This window comes from Sciurus vulgaris (assembly GCF_902686455.1).
Source record: "Sciurus vulgaris genome assembly, chromosome: 14".
Taxonomy (NCBI): domain Eukaryota; kingdom Metazoa; phylum Chordata; class Mammalia; order Rodentia; family Sciuridae; genus Sciurus; species Sciurus vulgaris.
Genome location: NC_136475.1, coordinates 15,639,420 through 15,653,294, shown reverse-complemented (window position 1 = coordinate 15,653,294; position 13,875 = coordinate 15,639,420).

Genomic DNA, 13,875 nt, shown 5'->3' with positions numbered 1-13,875 from the left:
AATCCCTTGGATGGCCACATTTGGGGATCTGTAGATGCCCAAAGAACTTGCAACCAGACAGTACAGTCGTCCTTTAGCTTCATTTCACTGTCTCCTCTTTCTTTTGCCCTGAAGGCATCCACAAGGAAGGACACAGTGGCAAGAGGCCTGTGTCCTGGTTGGAAAAGGTGTTTGGACCCATGTGGAGTTTGGGTGAAGGTGAAAATTGTCAGGCTGTGAAAAATGGCATCAGTGTTGGCTGACCTGAAATAGGCTGTAAAGTTCTATTCCTCACAAAGGCAAGATATATTATTGCTGTAACGCCATTATTCCGCTCCATCACTTTTAAACCTTGTTCCCATTATCTGCAAGTTAAATATAACCCCATGTAAAAACAGGAAGGACAGCACTAAGTTGTCCAGCTTAACAGCACACACTTAAAACATAATAGAGCACTTGTTACCGTATTTTATGGAACGGAAACTCCAAATGTAAAGATGTATTAAGGAAATATCTCAAAGTATTAGGGAAGGATATTTACAATTACAGATTGCTTTATATTATGCTTTTATGAACATCTCAGGAAATGAAATAGCCCTCAGCTGTAGAGAGTGAAGAGGGAGGTAATTTTCCTTAATACGGGTGATAAAATTAATCTGATTGAAATCGCTAGCGATTATTTCGCAGAATACTGAGTGGCAGTACAATCACTTACACTCTTTTATATTTTTTTAGTCAAAGCTCGTGTAGATGAAAGCTAATTACAAAGTAGTGATGTGAAGCGCTAAGGAAATAGTTTGTATAGCATGGAACAGGCAGGGCTAATTGGGGTTTGTGATTACACAGATTGTTGTTAAGGAGAATTAACTACCAGCAGTCTCTCCTGCAAAGCTTCTCATCAACGCAAAGTAAAAATAGACACTGGATCTGTTATTTATCTAATTATGCCTTGAATATTTTCACGAGCGTGTTACACACTCTCAAACGGTTTGTTGTTCAAAAACTTTTGGTTCCACGCTGCTCGTGATCAAAGTGTCGATATGAATTCCGTTGACAATGGGGTCTCCCCTGAGAACTCTGCTTGGATCCCTGCTCACAGGTGGTGGGCACGGAAGCATCCTGGTGGGTGATCACCAGACACGCTGGGAAGGAGGATGACTGTGCGGAGATGATCCTGTCCCATAGAACTTGACGGAGACCAGTAAGGGAATGTTGATGTCATAAGTTAAGTTTGTAGCATGCTACTGCGAAGACACTAGAGAGCTTTGGTAGCATCAGTTGCCCAAACATGATTTCGTCAGCAAGGTGCCAGGTCCCTTTGTTGAGTGATCGCCATTCATCATTTTCCTCTTCTGGCCCTGCGCCTAATCCTAACAGCCTCCAGAAAGCCTTCTTTTACAGGATATGTCAAAGCTTACACTCAAGAGCCCCTAGAAGAGTCCTCAGCTCTCACCGACCACCTAATTAGCCCATGTCCCTGCAACTGAGGAAATGCCAGCGGGTGCTTCAGCAGGCCGCCCGCCACGCCCACGCCACATTTTCCCTGCTCTTCTCCCACTCTGTGAAGGCCTTCCTCCCTCTCCCACCACGAATTCAGCATCTCACTGCCCTTCCACCTCCGTCGTGAAATCTTTCATTCACACTTACTGGGGGCTGCCTTTGCGGGCGGGCCTGGAGCCCCTCTCCAAGGGGGAACAGACGTCGTCACCCACCAGCCTCTTTCTGAGACCACAGGGATCTGACAGTGCTTCCTTGTGGCGCTGTTGCTGGCAGCGTTTGGAGCATGATGGGAGCTACTGGGGAGGAACTGGGGAACAACCTGGAAGCTCAGCTGCATGCATCCTAGACAGCAGGGAAGGCCGTTCTAACAGGCCTCCTTAATAACTAGAAAAACTTGGCAACCTAGGAAACAGAGACAATCACATTGGCAAGGCGATGTTTTCTGAAGACACACTGTCTTCTGGAAGTTTCATGGGAATAGTGTCAAAGAGCATCTCTCAGGGTATCAGTAGACCCCAGTGCTGGGGCTTAGAGTGAACACAAGCTTCTGAACTGGGCGATATTCCTCTGCTGCAGAAACCAAATGTAATAGTTTCACAAATTGCTTTCGTAGACCTAAGATCAACCAGTAGCATACTTAGAAGAACAACTTACAGATTTCAACTATTACTTATTTGCTTACAGTTTTTTTTTTTCACTTATTCATCTGTCTCTTTCAGTTTAATCTTCACTAATACAATGATCTGTTTGCTGTGGGAAATTATGTACTAGGTTTAATTTCCAACGTGGTGAAGAATAAAGAAAGAGAAGAGAAGGAGAAACTACACATTCTCCCCTTCATTTGCTGTAGTGAGCATCTGAGGAAGTTCTTCTTGTGTGGATAAATATAGCTAGTTCCTAAAATTGAATTTCCTGCATTATTATTATTAACAGTTTGCTACGACCAATATGCTATGCAGCAGTCTGTGGATGATATCGGCAATTTCACTGCCTTCCTATGTGAAAAGAAGATAAAAATTATATTATATGGGTGTATGCAAATTACAGAGGGTCTGGCCTTGAGCTCCAGTAATTCTTCTATGTGCCTCTACGTTGTCCACTTGGAATGACAGGTACTGAAAATTAAATGGTTTCCAATAAAAATCCTGTAACCTGAAACGAATCCCCACTGAATAATTAGAATATCTCACCCATAAAAGGTAATCATGTGTCTTCCATTTTAGAAGAAACCTCTATCCCCGATCAGCCTCGATGGAGCTCTGGCCAGATTAGATCTTTAATTCTTATGAAAGAGACATAATACTCATCCTTTATGAGGAAGCCTGCTGTTGGGGCTGCCAGCTATAAGTGGTCAGTTTTCTGGGGTCAGAATGGCACTCAGTGCTTATTATGAGAAGAATAAATACGAGGTGAGAAGGGCTCTGTTTTATTTTAGACTCACAAGAAGCATGTGCCATCTTTTGCCAGACTCACATAGATGCTGTGACATCTAACGTATGGATACACCTTAGTTCATAATGTCCGGTGACTATATGGGATCTCAAATTTCCGTGGCTATTCTCTCTGTTACAAGTGAACCATCTCCTGCCACACGGGAGAGGCAAGGGGCCAGGATTTGGGAATAAGAAACTGGATTCAGATTCCTGGCTGGCCCCCTAACTAAGACTTCTTGGGCAGAGAATATTATTGTCTCTGTTCCTTATTTCTTCCCTGATAAAAGGCTGATGGCAGGAGACCTTAATACAGCTCAATTAAGTTAATATCTGAACAATGAATGTCTGTTCTCTTTGTTCCAGTCAGCTGAGTGTGGAGTCTGGTCTCAGATCAGGGAATGGATCCCTCTCAAAGCTTCCATATTCTTTCATGCAAACAGGGATCGGTACAGACACAAGGCAAGTCATTTAGAAGAAAAGAAAAACTGTGTCAAAAGTGAAGGAGAAACTTTTTTTTTTTTTTTTTTTTTTTTTTAGAGGAATTGCAAATCCTCTAAATTGCTAGCAGAGCCATGAGTAACAGTAGTTTGGGTTCTAATTTTCTATAATATATTTATAATATGAAGAGCCCCCGTTCCTTGTCAAAAAATCTACAAATCACTACTACAACACAAATAATAGTCACATTGAGAGGAAAAAATTACAACACTAAATATGTCCTTGGACTAGAAACAAGGAAACAATGTAAAATTGGGAACTGCACCACAAAATATATGGCCTAATGATAAGTATTAAAATAATTACACATAGTTAGCAATTCTCCTCAGATAATTTATTGAACTTGGTCCTGTGACTTTCTATTTTGCCAGCTCTCTAGATATTTCTATTATAGAGCATTTTGACACTGATGTCATCTTTTTCTCCCCACAAAGTGGTAAGAAATGGAACAGTAAGGATTCACCCATAGAATTAGATAAAACAAAAACTCAGCTCACAGACTAAAATAAGCACAGATTTCTTCAAATGTAAAATAAAAACAAATATTAATATCTACAGCAAATGTTATTTATTGACTCTCTGGTTGTATATCAAACAATGTATTGTAATGCAGAGATATTTTAAATTTAGTTATGTCTGATCCACTGTGATAATCAGTAGAAGGAGATGTCTAAACTTACTATTCCAAAAACATTTATATAATGTGTTAAGAACAATCATTTATGAGTTCCAACATTTTGCAGTTTTTTAAACATTTCAGTTTAAGATTTCCTACTCTATTACTCAGCAATTAAAAAATTTAGAACTAAAGAATTATGGTGAATAAGATATGAATAGGTGATTATATTTCCATCTATATAAACAGAAAATATTATTCAATACAAAGGACATCATGGGATTTCCCTTTATATGACCAAATAGTTCTTGACTGTGTAGGAAATCATTTTCACTATACAAGAATCTACTACTTGACTGGATCATAGTATGTAATAAATATTTTAATTGATTGATTTCTGGCTCTGATTATATTATGTTTCTGGCTACAGATATTATATCTTAAGAGTAAACATGTTAAAATTAAATTTTTATATTATTAATCCCAGACTTTTAAAAATGTTGGGTAGAAAAGTTATGTCTATTAAATCTATTTGTATTTATCTACCTATTTAGAGACATATATACCATATACAGTAAAAATATATAATCTATGACATTGGCTATAGTTAGAGATAATATTTGCATTTTAGGGTTTAAATAATAATATATAAAGTGTTTTAAAGTCTCTTAAAGACCCTTGTGGGTAATATGAAAATACTGAAAATATATATTGTCTAAATATTTTACACAAAAGTTAGTAAAATGTGTGTGTGTGTATTATCTATAATAGTCATTTCCTATACATGATGGAAGCAGAGGAATGTGTGTCACCTCTAGGTGGCTACAGTGAAAATCTATGCACGATCCCATTCCCCAGTCTTTTCCAGGCTGAATGTGGACACCTCAGATTGAGAAAGCAGAATCACATGATTGAAGCAGATTGGATCCCTGAGTCACCAGATGGAGAGAAGTTTCCTTAAAAAATGCAGTGCATTAAATAGTAAGAACCAAGTTAGATATTCTTGGGGTTTTGAAGCTTTCATTGCTACAACAATAGACTGGCTTCTTCAGGCACATGGAGGAGGACTTGGGTACTTCTTCTTCTTCGCCTTGACAAACAGTGCAAGCAGCCCTGGTGAGGACCAGTCCTTCTGCCCTTCTAGAGGTTGCAATTCTGAGGGCAGCTTCTCTGCACTGTGGGACAGGATGTGGTGTACCTTCACATCAGCTGCTGGGACGTTGGCTATTGAAGGCCCACAGCTGGTTCTTTCATTGGGCTGATGATTGACTGAATCACAGACCCAGTCCCATCTAAATCTGGAAAAATCTAAAGGGCCAGCCCAGTTCCTGAACTATCTGCAGCAGCAACTGAAAACTCAATAGCAAATACCTGATGTGCCAGTTTCCTCCTCTACTAATTCCTGGCTTCTCACTTCTTTGTAGATGTGTGTCAGTTTCTGAGTCCAACTCTATGGATTCTGTTTCCAGAAGGCCTGATCTAAAACCACTATGAAAGAAGAAAATAAATCCTCATTGGATAGTTGTCTCTATCACAGGAGAAAAATTTTAAAAATTATGAGATGGATAGATGTTCCTCTAAATCTTTATACTACATGTACACACACATATGTACCCATGTGCATTTTTATTTGCCTATAAATATTTATGAGGAAAATTTGTTTACTGTGCTTGTTTATTAGCTATAAAAAATATTTATTTATAAACCTATGTTCCCTTTTGATGTGGGGGGTTCTCTTCTCATCACTCTAGAACTTGGGGATTGCTGGATGTGCTATAGGTTGAGGGGCCAAAATGAGAGGGAGAGGCTGGGGCACAGCTGATTTGCTCTGTGCCTGTAGAGGAAAGAGGGATATGAAGGATCAATTTGAGAATTCAGGAGACAGCATGGGGAGCAAGCAGGGGCAAGGAAAAGTGCTTTCAGGGACAGTGTGGCAGTGTGATGAAAGTTGGGTTCAGGAGCAGAGATGAATTTCATGGGACTTGCAAGTTCCTTTCTCCATACCTCAACTACCTCCCCAATAATACCTTTGTTAGATTTTGTATTGGAGATTATCTGGGGCAACTTAAGGAGGGTGACTGTAATGGTAAATTGGAATTGTTAACTTGATTGGATTAAGAGATGCTGATGATTAAGAGACTTCTGGGTGTGTCCATGAGGGACTGTCTAGGAATGACTGGCCTGTGGGATAGGAACTGAAGTAGAGACCCTCCTTCAGCTTGGGCAGCACCATCCAAAAGGATGGTGGTTTGGATGGAATAAAAGTTGGAAGAACAAGGAAGCAGCAACAGATACAAACTGGATTCTTCCTGAACTTGTTCTTGATTGCTGCTGGGATCACCTGAATATATCAGACTCTTACTCCTTCACTCTTCCAAAGTGGACTCTGCCAGTGATTCTCCAGGAAGTTTCCAGAAGCCTTTCCTCAGGGACTAGGGTAGTACTGTTGATCCTTCTTGTTCTGGGGCTTCCACACAGCTACTGGTTCCTCCCTTTCTCCAAGCCTGCAGATGGTACGGTGGACCGTTCAGCTTCTGGTCGTGTAAGCCAAACTAATAAATCCCCTTTTTATAATCATACTTCCTGTTACTTCTTCCTCTAGAGAATCCTGACTAATGCAGCGGCAGTAGGAGATGGGCTTCTCTTGTGCACACATGTATGCAGATACAAAGCAAGGTGCTACAACACACCATTTCCAAGCACAGATTTAGCATTGATTTATGTCATGGAAAACATCATTTGAAGCAATGCTGCAACATGCATCCTAATGGGTAACACTTGGAACATACATATGATTAATTTATCAGGAAAAAATTCTAGAAGGGGATTCGATGATGAAACATCTTGAAGATTTTTACGGCTTTTGATGGTTTTGTTTAATTATGTTTCGAATAGTGTATGCCAGCTTATTAATTGTGATAATTGCAAATATTTTACCTTCTATTTCTCTTTTGTTATTAATTTTTAATGACATAAATATATATATATATATACACATATATACACATATATATGTACATTTTTTTCTTTGTTGGCTCAGTCGTTCATCTTTTAAAAAAATTTTTTTTAATTTGTTTTACTTAGTTATATATGACAGTAGAATGCACTTTGATACATCATATAAAATGGAGTATAATTTCTTATTCTTCTGACTATACATGATGTAGAATTTCACTGGTCATATAGTTATATTTAATGCACAAACATTTTAAATTTTATGGAGTAGTACAACAGTCATTTCTGTGGTAAATTTGGCTTTGCAGTTACCTGACAAGGTGTTATCTGTTCTGATGAATTAGATTTTTGAAACATATTGAAGTGATTTTATATTTCATGAATTCACTTATAGTTTTTCACTTGATATTTTTATGTTACTTTTATAAATGGAAATATGTTCATACGAGTAAATATTATCAAGACTGGCCTGCTGGATGTTTAAAATCCCACATTTGGATACCAAAGTCAAGGAAGTAAAGGGGTCAAGGAATAACAGCCAATATTTTGGCTCTCGCCCTCCAATGTCAGCCAGGACCCAGAGAACAATACAACTCCTCTAAGGCCCTACAGCTCTGCCTGGTCTCTGCCCGAGGCATGTCTTGTCCAGTTACCTGACGTCTGCCACTGTGAACCTCCATACTGCCTTAGTGCTTTGTATCCTTAACTGTCCATGCCCCACCTGATAGAGAACAAGGACTTCGGGTCACTTCCCCCACAACTTTGCCCTCTCTCAGCAGGAAGTAGCTTGGAGATGTCATCTCCCACTTTCCATAGAAATGCGATGTAGAAATGGACAGCTTGAAAATGTAAGTGGTTCACTTTATGCTTTGAAATAGCCCTCGCTGCTCTGCCACTGGGACTTATTTTTTAAAGGGACATGTTTCTTTCTCTTCCTCTCTCCCTGTTCCTCCCTCAACTCTCCCCCTCCATAATCTTAGGGGAAACAGGATTTTTCCCCATGCTAGGCAGACTTATCTGTCCTTGAGCACACATCCGTCATTGGAATGAAGGAATCCAGACTTCGGAGGTAGCACCAGATCTCAGAAGCGACCATCTCCCAAATTAATAAGTGAGTTACACCTCTAGACAAAAGACACAGAATACAGCCTTTGAATCACTTTTTGAAAAACTTCCTATTCTCCTGTATGGGCAGAATCACAGCCTCTGGGACAGGAGTCCCTGGTGCTTCTTCTTTGCTAGCAAAGCAGTAAAATCTCTTAACTTCTGTTTCCATTTTCAAAGAGAAAAAAAAAGTAAATATTTGGTTAGCCAATTACCATAATTTTTCAAATTTTTTTACTTTATTCATCTGAAATGCCCCCATTGTCATATGCTAAATGTCTTTATAGACTAAGGATTCTCTTAAGGCTATATTGGTTTATAGTCACAATTATAATTTTGCACTAAAATTTTGAATTATAATGATAAATTATGTTACATTGTATTATAGTATTAGGAAAATAATACCTATAAACATTTACAAATTACAATTACAATTATCTGGGAACAATTGATAACCTTATGAAATTGCACTTTTCAATCAACAAAATGATGTATCCACCCTTTCTTGAAGATTTTTTCATTCTCTAGTATAAAGTATTAGAGTTTTCTTAAGATAAGTCTTACCTTTAAAAACTTGTTCCTGGTGACTTTTTGTATTATCTTTCTGAGTGAAAACGTTTTTGATTATGTTCTCTAGCAAGTTAGTTCTGGTGTATGAAGAAGCTCTTGTGCATATTGTGTATGTGCATTTTGGAATTAGTCATTTGTGTTGTAAAAAAGAAAACCGCTTGTTCATTTTTCCTCCACTTTCACACAACAATCAACACAGGATATTTTAGTGACCTCAAAATGGATAGGGGTTTCTCCCACCAGCAAGCAAGCAATTAATTCTGCAGTGGACACAAGCTGTGTGTCTTCTAATCCAATTCAGTTCTGGCAGTATCTACCCAAAGACAGCTTTGGAGCCCAGGGGTTTCCTTTCTCTAAAATAATAATAATAATAATAATAATAATAATAATAATAATAATAATAATAAAAGTAAATATTGTCTGGTTAGCCAGTTGTCATAATTTTTCAAAATTTTCTACTCTTTATTGATTCCCCAAGACTTCCCCTACTTGTCCATCTGACAACTGGTTGTAAATCTGGATTTGCATGAACTTCTTTATTTGCTGGAGAGGCAACAGTTTGGCCATGGTGAGGTATCGGGAAGGGGTGCTGAGCTTCCATGTCCTCTCTGGGTGCACCCCACTCCGAAAACTTTCACATACTGAATACTCCACAAGGCCATTGGTTATCAACTTTCAGTCCCTTCTCTCTCTCTTTCCTGTGGTGGAAGTTGGGAATATGGAACCCAAAGTTCCAAACCTCTGATCCTGCCCAGATCTTTCTGAAGGTTACCAGTAGCCATTCTGGAGGTACCTGGAGGCTACCAGTCATCATCCTAACATACCAAGACACTCATCATCACTTTGAAGATTCCAAGGATTTTAGGAGTTGTATACTAGAAATCCAACAGGGAAAGACCAAATATGTATTTTATAATATTACATTACTTTACTGAATTTTCTTATTCATTTTATTTTTCAGTTGAATCTGTAATTTTCCAGACAGGCAATCTTATCATCAATAAAGAATCATAGCTATATCTTATTTCCTCTATTTATACCTCATTTATTTTTATAGTTTTATTGAACTGGATAGACTATCAGAAAATATTTCCCGATGGTAGTTGATCCTCCTTATCCATGGGTTCCACATCAGTGGAGTCAACCAACTACAGATCAAAAATATTAGGGGAAAAAATGTGTCCTAAAGATGTGCAGACTTTAAAAAATTATTTTCTTTTTTCTTATTATTGCTTAAACAATACATTAGTATATTGTATAGGTAAATCTAGAGAAGATTTAAAATAGGTTCTATGCACATATTAAACCATTTTATATAAAGACTATCCATGGATTTGGTATCTACAGGTGAAGTTGAGAGGCCCCAGAACCAACAGTCCAGCATACCAAATACCAAGGATATATATACATATATGGATGTGAAATGTCCACCGAAATCTCATGTGCGAGTGCAAGAATGTTCAGAGGAGAAATGATTGGTTGTAAGGGTCTTAACCCAACCAGTGAATTAATCCCTTGTAGGAATTAACTGAGAGGTAATTGAAGTGGTAGGGTGTGACTGGAGGAGGAGGGAATTGGGGGCATGGCTTTGGGGTATATTTTTACATCTGACTAGTAGAAACTCTCTCTATCTGCTTTCTGATCCCCATGTGAGCTGCTTCCCTCTGCCACACTCTTCCACCATGACGGAGTTTGCTGTATATGGACTGAGATCTCAAATAAACTTTCTCCTCTACAATTGTTCTGGTAAGATCATTTAGTCACAATATATATATATGTTTTAGTCAGCTTTTATGTGTACATATGTGTGTATGCATAATTAATATCTTATTAATTATATGTGTGTGTGTATATATATATAGATAGATATAGATATATAGATATAGATATATTTCTGACTGCCATGCCAAATCCCACATAGATTTTTGTCATTAAATATGTCCTAGTACCTTGCATTAGTGTTTCAGGAAGATGATTTTTCAAGAATGGATAATGAATTATATTAACTTTCATGGTCCTTGAAAGGAAGCCTTGACATTGTGCACCCTGTTTGTGTGTGTGTGTGTGTGTGTGTTTTGGGGGAAGGAGGACTCTAGTTTTCCTTCTTAATTAACTCTGTTATTCCTCAGGGGCTTGGATCGAGAAGTTTTTCTTACTACCAATGTAATACTTGACATATTCTAATTTTAATGGAAAAATCTTTTGCATTCCTAGGCAAGTTTGATTCATTGCATACTCTTCTTACAATATATTGGGGAATTTGATTATTTTGTATTTTATTTAGAAGTTTTGGACCTTTCCTATGAATAAGACTTGCATTTCTAATTTTGGTTCACTAACCTTGTTAGATGTAGGTATCATATTATGGGAGAAAATAAACTTTAATTTTTAGTACTATACATATTTGAAATAAGCAGAAGATTTATTTTTTACTTTGGAGTTTTCAAAGAACTGAACTACAAAACCTGGACTGGGCATTGTTTGTAGACACAAACCTTTAAATTCATTTTATTTTAGTATAATTTAATCCATTTTGATACATTTACATATAAGTTTTAGTTATTTCTGTCTTAAACAACTTCACTTTAAGTCATATTTTAAAATTTGTTATCATGAAGTTTTCTGTAGTATGTCTTGATATTTGAAAACAAACATTATTGAAATCTATGAATAGATTTCTATTTTTTGTTACTGGTAATGAATATGTGAATATTCATTTTCCTTCATTTTTTTAAGGTGTATTATGATTTCATTGAGTTTGAGTTCATTATAATTTTCAAATAACCAATTCAACTGTTCTAGATAACCAATTTCTAATCTTCTTTCATCATGTTTTCCTGGGGTTTTTATATAATTCTTATTTGTAACTAAATGTTCATTATCCTTATTTTTGCTAGTTCTTTTTCCCTTCAAAGTATGTGTGATTTTGTTTTTTCTCCTCAATTCTGCTGCTTTGGCCTTACCTCAAATGTTTGGATATGCAACATTGCCGATGTTGCTATTTTCACCCTTTAAAAATTATAGGCTATCTCAAAGGTCACACACACACACACAAAAAAAAAAAAAAAAAAAAAAGAAAGAAAGAAAGAAAGAAAAAGAAAAGAAAAAAGAATGCAATCTGACCCAAAGAAGGAAATAAAAATCACCCATGTTTTGTTTTACCACTGTAATTTTGCATGTATCTAACAATTATAGTTTATACAATTATAGTTGATACAAAATTATTTGATGTTTAATCTCTATTTAAAATATCTTTTATTAATTACTAATTTATTATATCAGAAAGGGTAACTGTATACTTTATTCTTTTGGGAACTTAATGAACCTTGTTTTGTAACCTATAAATTATTTTTATAAATGTTCAAAGAGTGACACAGAAGGTGAATTCTGTCTACTTGCATGCAAGTTTTAATATATATGATCAAATCAATGTTATCAATTCTATTTTCCAAATTGATTTTTATTTACTAGATTAGTAAGTGATTGTATTAATGCCATCTAATACATTTATTTGTTCATTTCTCTTAATTCCTTATAAATGGTAGTTTACAATTCACATGTTTTCGGGGAGATATGTAATGCCTTCAAGCTGTAGGAACATCTCCTTGGAGAACTGTAAGCTTGTGATAGCTTTGCATCACTGTGACCAAAATACCTGACAAAAACAAATCAGAGAATCCATATGTAACAGAATGAAATTGAAACCCTATATCTCACCCTGCACAAAACTCAACTCTAGGTGGACCAAGACCCAGGCATTAGACCAGAGACCCTGCATTAACTAGAAGAAAATGCTCCAACAAGTCAGTTTGGGAACTGAATTCCTCAACAAGACTCCTAAAGCACAAGAAGAAAAATCAAGAATCAATAGACATGATGGTTTTAAACTACAAAGCTTCTTCACATCAAAGGAAACAATTAAGAAGGTGCACAGTGATCCTACAGATTGGGGGAAAATCTTCACTACCAGTACCTCAGATAAGGCATCAATTTCCAACATATACAAAGAACACAAAAATCTTAACACAAGAAAAATAAATAACCCAATCAATAAATGGGCAAAGGAATGAACAGGTACTTCACAGAAGAAAAAATACGAGGGGTCAAAAATGTATGAAAAAATGTTCAACATCTCTACCGATTGTAGAAATGCAAATTAAAACTACACTGAGATTCCATCTCACTCCAGTAATAATGGCAATTAGAAAGAAACAAGTAACAATAAATATTGGCGAGGATGTGGGGAGAAAGATACTCTTATACATTATTGGTGGGACTATAAATTGGTGTAATCACTATGGAAAACAGTATGTACATTCCTTAGAAAATTTGGCAAGGAACCATCATTTGACCCAGTTATCTCACTTCTTGTTCTGTACCCAAAGGAATTAAAATCAGCATGCTACAGTGATGCAGCCAGATCCATATTGTGCTCAACTCATAATAGTCAAGTTATGCAAATAAACTAGATGTCCTTCAATGGATGAATATATAAAGAAAATGTGTATATATATACACACACATGCTCGTGCACACACAATGGAATGTTACTTAGTTATAAAGAAGAATAAAATTATGGCATATTCTTGTGAAATGGATGAAACTAGAGAATATCATGCTTAGTGAAATAAGCCAGTCCCCAAAAACCAAAGGCCAAATGTTCTCTCTGATTTGTGGATGCTAACCCAAAACAAAGGAGGTAGGGGAGGGGAATAATAGAAGTAGATTGAACTAGACCAAGGGTAATGAAAGAAAGGGAGTAGGGAAGGGAAAGACAGTAGAATTAATTGGCCTTGTATTTGTCTATACCACCAGGGTAACTCCACATCATGTACAACCAAAAGAGTGGGAACCTAATAGGATAAGTTATACTTTGTGCGTGTATAATCTGCCAAAATACATTCTACTGCCAGGTATAACTAAAAATAAATAAATAAATAGACAAATAAGTAAATAGTTTTACGATAGACTTCCTCTGGGACAAAAAGTAAAGAAAGAAAATAAAATTACAAGCCTATTTCCATACCTTAAAAAAGCAAACACCAAATCAGAGGAGGAGAAGTTTATTTGGGGAACATGGTTTCAGAGGTTCAGCCAGATCAACTCCATTGCTCTGGGCCTGAGGAGAAGCAGGACATCATGGTGGAAGGGTGTTGGGGAGAAAAACTGCTTAGCTCCTGACAGGAGGGAGGCAGAGAGAGGAAACCAGGAGCCAGAGAT